The sequence below is a fragment of the Pongo pygmaeus genome, chromosome 22 (assembly GCF_028885625.2).
Source record: "Pongo pygmaeus isolate AG05252 chromosome 22, NHGRI_mPonPyg2-v2.0_pri, whole genome shotgun sequence".
Classification (NCBI taxonomy): Eukaryota; Metazoa; Chordata; class Mammalia; order Primates; family Hominidae; genus Pongo; species Pongo pygmaeus.
This window is the reverse complement of record NC_072395.2, coordinates 41,857,039-41,863,038: the sequence shown is the minus strand read 5'-3', so window position 1 is coordinate 41,863,038 and position 6,000 is coordinate 41,857,039. Positions and strand designations below refer to the sequence as shown.

The following is a 6,000-nucleotide window of genomic DNA, read 5'->3' as shown; positions in this document are numbered from 1 at the left end:
CCGCCTCCCGGGTTCACGCCATTCTCCTGCCTCAGCCGCCTGCGTAGCTGGGACTACAGGCACCCGCCACCACACCCGGCTAATTTTTTGTATTTTTAGTAGAGACGGGGTTTCACCGCGTTAGCCAGGATGGTGTCGATCTCCTGACCTCGTGATCTGCCCATCTCGGCCTCCCAAAGTGCTGGGATTACAGGCGTGAGCCACCGTGCCCGCCCCCCGCCACCGTTTTTTTTTTAATTAGTCTGTCACAGGAAGATGGAGATCTGTTTCTTAAGAGGAAAGGAAGAAGAGGTTTCTAACCTGCTCTGACCAACTGTTAAGTTGCAATATCTTCACAGAGATCCTTCCAGCTGCAATAAAGGTAATAAAAGGAATACAACATACTTTTGCTACAACTCAGTACACAGACTCTTAAATACAGTGAGGCCAGGCAGATGGAACATGTGGAACAAAGCAGGGGAAGGGCGTAATAACAACCATGATAACCGTGGCTGTACTTATATATATTGAGATGTTTTATTTTATTATAATTTGTTATTATTATGCTGGCTTTTTGTGTGTGAGCTGTTTTGAATCTTTCAACTCCTTTAAATGCCTTCAAACACTAGTATTTTAGCTGGGCGCAGTGGCTCATGCCTATAATCTCAGCACTTTGGGAGACCAAGTAGGAAAATGGCTTGAACCCGGAAGTTCAAGATCAGCTTGGGCAACATGGCAAGATCCCATCTCTAAAAAAAAAAAAAAAAAAAAAAAAATCAATTAGCTGGGTACAGTGGTGCACACATGTAGTCCCAGCTACTTGGGAAGTTGGGGTGGGAGGATTGCTTGAGCCCAGAAAGTCAAAGCTGCCGTGAGCCGTGATTACACCACTGAACTCCAGCCTGGGCGAAAGAGCAGGCCCTGTCTCAAAAAAAAAAAAGAAAAGAAAAGAAAAGAAAGCTAGTATTTTAAACTGTGCCTCAGACCTAAAAATGAGTGAACCACTGCCCTGAATCGTGGAAGAGCAAGCCCAACTTGGTTGGGAGGAGGCCCTTTCCATATGGGGTCAAAACTGTACCTGCCACTTTGGCATCTCTGAGAATTAAAAGAATAGAGACCTTCAACTTCACCCTGAGGGGACTGCTATACTCATAACTGAGGAGGCAAAGTCCAGATAAATGAGCAGATAAGGTAGAGAAAGATACAAATGATTTCTCTCTTCCTCAAAAGAAAGAAGCCCAATAACAAACCTCCTTCAGTGCTTAATAATGTTTGTCGAGGTAGTCTAGTCGAAAGCTTAGGACTTGGCTGTTTAAATCATCCATTCATTTCTTCAAAGGGTTTGCCACTTACTAGCTAGGTGAACACAGGCTAGTTATTTGCCCTGAGTCTTAATTTCCACCTTTGCAAAAAGGAATTATAATACCTCCCTTTTCCTTTATTATTGTAAAGATTAAAGAAGATCGTTTCCTTGAAAGAATGGTGCACAGTGGCACAAATAATGGAAATTCAGAAAATATTGTGTCCTTCTTTCACATTCCTTTTTTTCTAAAGAAATTTAAAACCAGTACATGTTTTTTAAAAATCATTCCAGCTGCTCCATGGAGACCATATATAAACTGAAAGAATGGAAATAGAGGGGTGAGTCAGGAGACTATTGAAGATGTCCAGATGGGAGATAAAAATGGCTCAGGCTCAGAGAGTAACAGTAGAAAAAAAGAGAAGTGGGTAGATTTGGGATGCATCTTAAACACAGAGTTGACAATACTTACTGTGGAGCACACGGAGAGAAAAATCCCTCTTAAAAATTTTATTTAGCTTATTTCATTCCAAAGAAAGGGAACTGACTCACTGGTGCTGTGTAGATTGGTGCTCTCCAACAGAACTTTTTGTGATGATGGAAATGTCCTAGATGGTTATTGTCCAGTATGGTAGACATGAGCCTCATGTGCCCCTTGGCACTTGAAGTATGGCTAGTATGACCAAGAAACTAAATTTTTTATTTTATTTAATTATAATTAATTCAAAGTTATATAGCTATCATACTAGACAGCGCAAATCTAGGTAATAGACAACCTAGATTTTTTCCCTATAATTCCTTCAAATTATACAGACACAACAGTTTATAGAATGTACAGTTTGTCCCCACATACATTTTTTATGATGTAGTCCAACCTTAACTGTTCAACCAGTTTATGTTAATTGAGCTAAAATCTGGGTGCGGGGGGTAGAAATCAACATTCTTTCTACTTCTATTAATCCCAATATTATAACATTAATCAGTAAGCCATTTTTGACCAGTTAAAAACATCATATAAATTATATCTTTGCATGTTTTCATCATGTTGCTCCTTGGCTTAATTTATGTGAAATCAATTGCTATGATAACTACATATCGTGTTATTTGACCATAATGTCTACAGGAGAAATGACTAATAAAAAAAAAAACTTGTAAAGGAGACTATGTAGCAAATCTGACTATTAGCCTAAGAACTGAAGTAATCATTACACCTTAAATATTTAAAAGGTATATCAAGGTTGACGTAAGGGGAATTGCAGTGGCAATAATAAAATTTAAAATAAATTTTAATTTTGTTCTACCTCCTATGTTTCATGAACAATAGTAATATTTTTGATTTATAAAAGCCTTTTTCTCTCTTCTTCCTCTCTGTTATTTTTCTTTGGATAATAAGTTCTAAATATCTATCTACTACCCTATAGTTTATAGATACTTAATCAGTTTCTTCAAAACTAAACTTACCATCTATGCTGCAGTTAGGAAAAACCATGATTACTATAGTATGCATACTCCCTCCAAAGTCCTACTAGATACTCTGAGTGAATATTTTTGGGTTCTGTCTGCCCAGTATTATGTGTCCCTCTTTTCCTGATAACTGAAACTCCTTTCCCACTAAGGTAGTATCCCTTACCCCTACTTGTGATTTTGGTGGGATAGCCAATCACAATACTCCTCTCATCCCCCAGCCACAATCGTTAGCCTAGGATTAAACATAGTGCTCTTCCAAGTTCCTATCAGAGTTCTTAGCCGAGATTTTACATGCATTCTGAAAGAAAGGTGACCTCCTATTTCTTTTCAGTTGCTAAACTGGGTTGCTGTACACTTTGAGCTATCTGTAATCATACTCTGTCATTTCCCAACCATATGAAGGAAGCGCTCCTGAAATGGGGAAGAATAAGAGCAGCACATGGAGGGAAGTAGAAGAGAGGAAGAGAGCAAAGAGATAGATCGGACGATTTCATTTCTCTGCCTGAGGCCAGCTCCACCCAATGGACTTCCCAGTTCAGTAAACCAACAATTTCTCTTTTATACATAAGCTTCTATGAGTTGGCTTCTGGCATCTGTAATCAAATGTGTCCTGTTGAATATAGTGCCTCTCCAAACTCATAGCCATGCTCCCCTTCACTCTCTGCTCAGCCATACTTGAACACAATCTGGTCACTGTGCTCTTTCATCCCTGGGCCTTGGAATATATCATCCCTCTGCCTGGAGCCATTGCCTTCAGATCTCAGCTTAAACATCACTGTCTTAAGGAGGTCCTACCTGACTTTTAGATGTAGGTCATTCACCTACTATAAACTCTTTGTGCACTTTGTGCTTTCCCTATCATCAACCTCACCCTAGTTATTATTATTATTGCCTCTTTGATGTTTCTCTTTACCACTAGACTCTGAGCTTTGTGAGATCAGGGAACTGCATCTGTCTTATTCACTGATATATTCCCCAGCACCTAGAATAGTGCTTGGCCCAAAGTACGCACCTAAGGAATATTTTGAATGAACAAGTAAATGAATGGTGTTTTCTATGTGTATCGTCAATATATTTTCAAAACTCAGTGTACATTTTCAACCCTACTTCCTAGCAGAACTAAGCTGGTAGACACTAAATTTCCTAAGATCCCACAGCTCAGAAGGCCAATTACCAGGCTGAAAATGTGACTTTCAACTCCTAATCCAGCCTACTTCTCACTATAAACACTTACTTCTAAAAACATTTTTTCATGCAGAAAATAAATAATAAGCTTCTCAGTTGCAGCCAGAGTTAAGTACCACTGTTTCAAAATCACCTCATTTTTCCTCTTAGAAACAGCTGATACTATCAAGTGGCATTGCCCTAATTGTTTTGTGTTTCTCTGTATATTAATTCTAATTCTTTTAATGAAATTGTTAATTCCTTGACACTTTAGTCTTGCTACTCAAAGTGTGGTCCCTGGACCAGTAAAATCAATATCCCTCCAGGAGCTTTTCAGATATGCAGAATCTCAAGCCCCATCCCAGAACCTATAGAATTAGAAACATTTTAACAAGATCCCCAGATAATACCATGTACAGTTCTCAACCACTGCTCTGGAATAGTCGGTCACAGCAGATGTTTTTGTACCATAACATTTGTATTCACAGCACATAAGCTGGGAGACCACAGGTGAAGGAAAATATTTAATACCGGCTTTTGAGGAATCAGATGTTGAGGTGGTCAATTAATTCAATGAGCCAAACTGAGAGTAACAATCAGACCTTTATTTTCTTCTACAACAGTGCGGGCAAGAGGCAAAAGAGGACGGCTCCAGCTCCCCCACATTCCCCTTATCCCCATGGAACAGCTCTAGGTGAGGATCGGATGACACGGAGAACAGACAAGAAAAATGAGCCCCTGCCCCACACAAAAGGCTCCTGCCTCTTTTTACAGCCCACAGGCTGGGAAACGGGAAAGGGCTAGGAGTAGAAAGGCGCGGAGTCCAAGTGGAGGAAAGTGCCTCAGCCAAGGCCCCCAACAGACAGCCTCTGAATAGAGACACCTGGGCTAGGCATACATGCGGGTGCGGGGGTGTGGGGGTGGGGTGGTAGAACAGAATCTTTTTTTTTTTTTTTTTTAAATGAATGAGCCTAACCTTCCCTTCCCCTACCCTCCCCTCTCCTCTGCTCCCTTCCCCTCCCCTTCCATTCCCTTTCATTTTTGAGACAGGATCTGGCTCTATCACCCAGGCTGGAGTGCAGTGGCGCAATCTCAGCTCACTGCAACCTCCGCCTCCCAGGCTGAAACCATCCTCCCACATCAGCCTCCCAAGTAGCTGGGACTGCAGATGCATGCCACCATGCCTGGCTAATTTTTTTGTATTTTTGGTAGAGATGGGGTTTTGCCATGTTGCCCAGGCTGGTCTTGAACTCCTGGGCTCAAGCAATGCTCCCGCTTCGGCCTCCCAAAGTGCTGGGATTACAGGTGTGAGAAGAAAGATACCAGCATGAATCCTTGAATGCAACTCCCTAGAGGAAACCGTAAGGCACTGGCTGTGCACCGAGTCTTGTGTGGGAAGGGCAGCTTCTTCCTTCCATGGAGCTTGCCTTGTCATTATCTCAAATCACACATAGATCACACAAAGGATTTTGGCCTAGAGTCAAACTTCTCAACTAGTTGATACAAATTTTGCACCATTTAATAAGATACTACTTTGCTCAGTAGGCTAAGCAAAGTAGTCTATCAAAGCGACCCATGCATATTGAAGAATTTCTCTTCAGAAATGGTTCTCAAAGAGCAATGTCTGGACCAGCAACATTAGCATCACCTGGGAACTTCCTAAAAATTCAAATACTTGGGCCCCACCCTATACTTTCTGAATCAGAAAATGTCGGGAAGGAGTCCAGCCATCTGTGTTTCGATACTTCCCCCGGGTGACTCTGACAGATGCTGACATTTGAGAACCCACTGCTATCTAGCAGAGTTTCTCAAATTCAGCACTATGGACATTTGGGGCCAGATAATTGTTGTTGGGGGAAGCTTTTCTGTGGATTGTGGGATGTTTAGACAAGCCTCTGGCCTCTAGCTACTAGATTCTTGTACCATATCCCTGGTTGTGACACCCCAAAATATCTCCAGCCATTGCCAAATATCCCCTGGGGGAAAAATTGCCCCCAGTTGAGAACCATTGCCCTAGAGTAATTACTATGACCTAGATTGGTCCAAGCCTAAAGCATAACATATAAACTTACAAAAATGATATTCACAGA

The 6,000-nt window shown here is 41.4% G+C and overlaps 1 protein-coding gene across 1 annotated transcript in view; it reads left to right on the top strand.

Annotated features, from left to right (window-relative positions):
- Window positions 1-219: 219 nt before the first annotated feature.
- CCT8 (chaperonin containing TCP1 subunit 8) overlaps window positions 220-6,000 on the top strand; it is a 43,216-nt gene continuing 37,435 nt past the window's right edge. The window contains exon 1 of the mRNA XM_063659832.1: window positions 220-361. The gene's annotated coding sequence lies outside the window, so the exon portion shown is untranslated. The remainder of the gene's footprint in view (window positions 362-6,000) is intronic.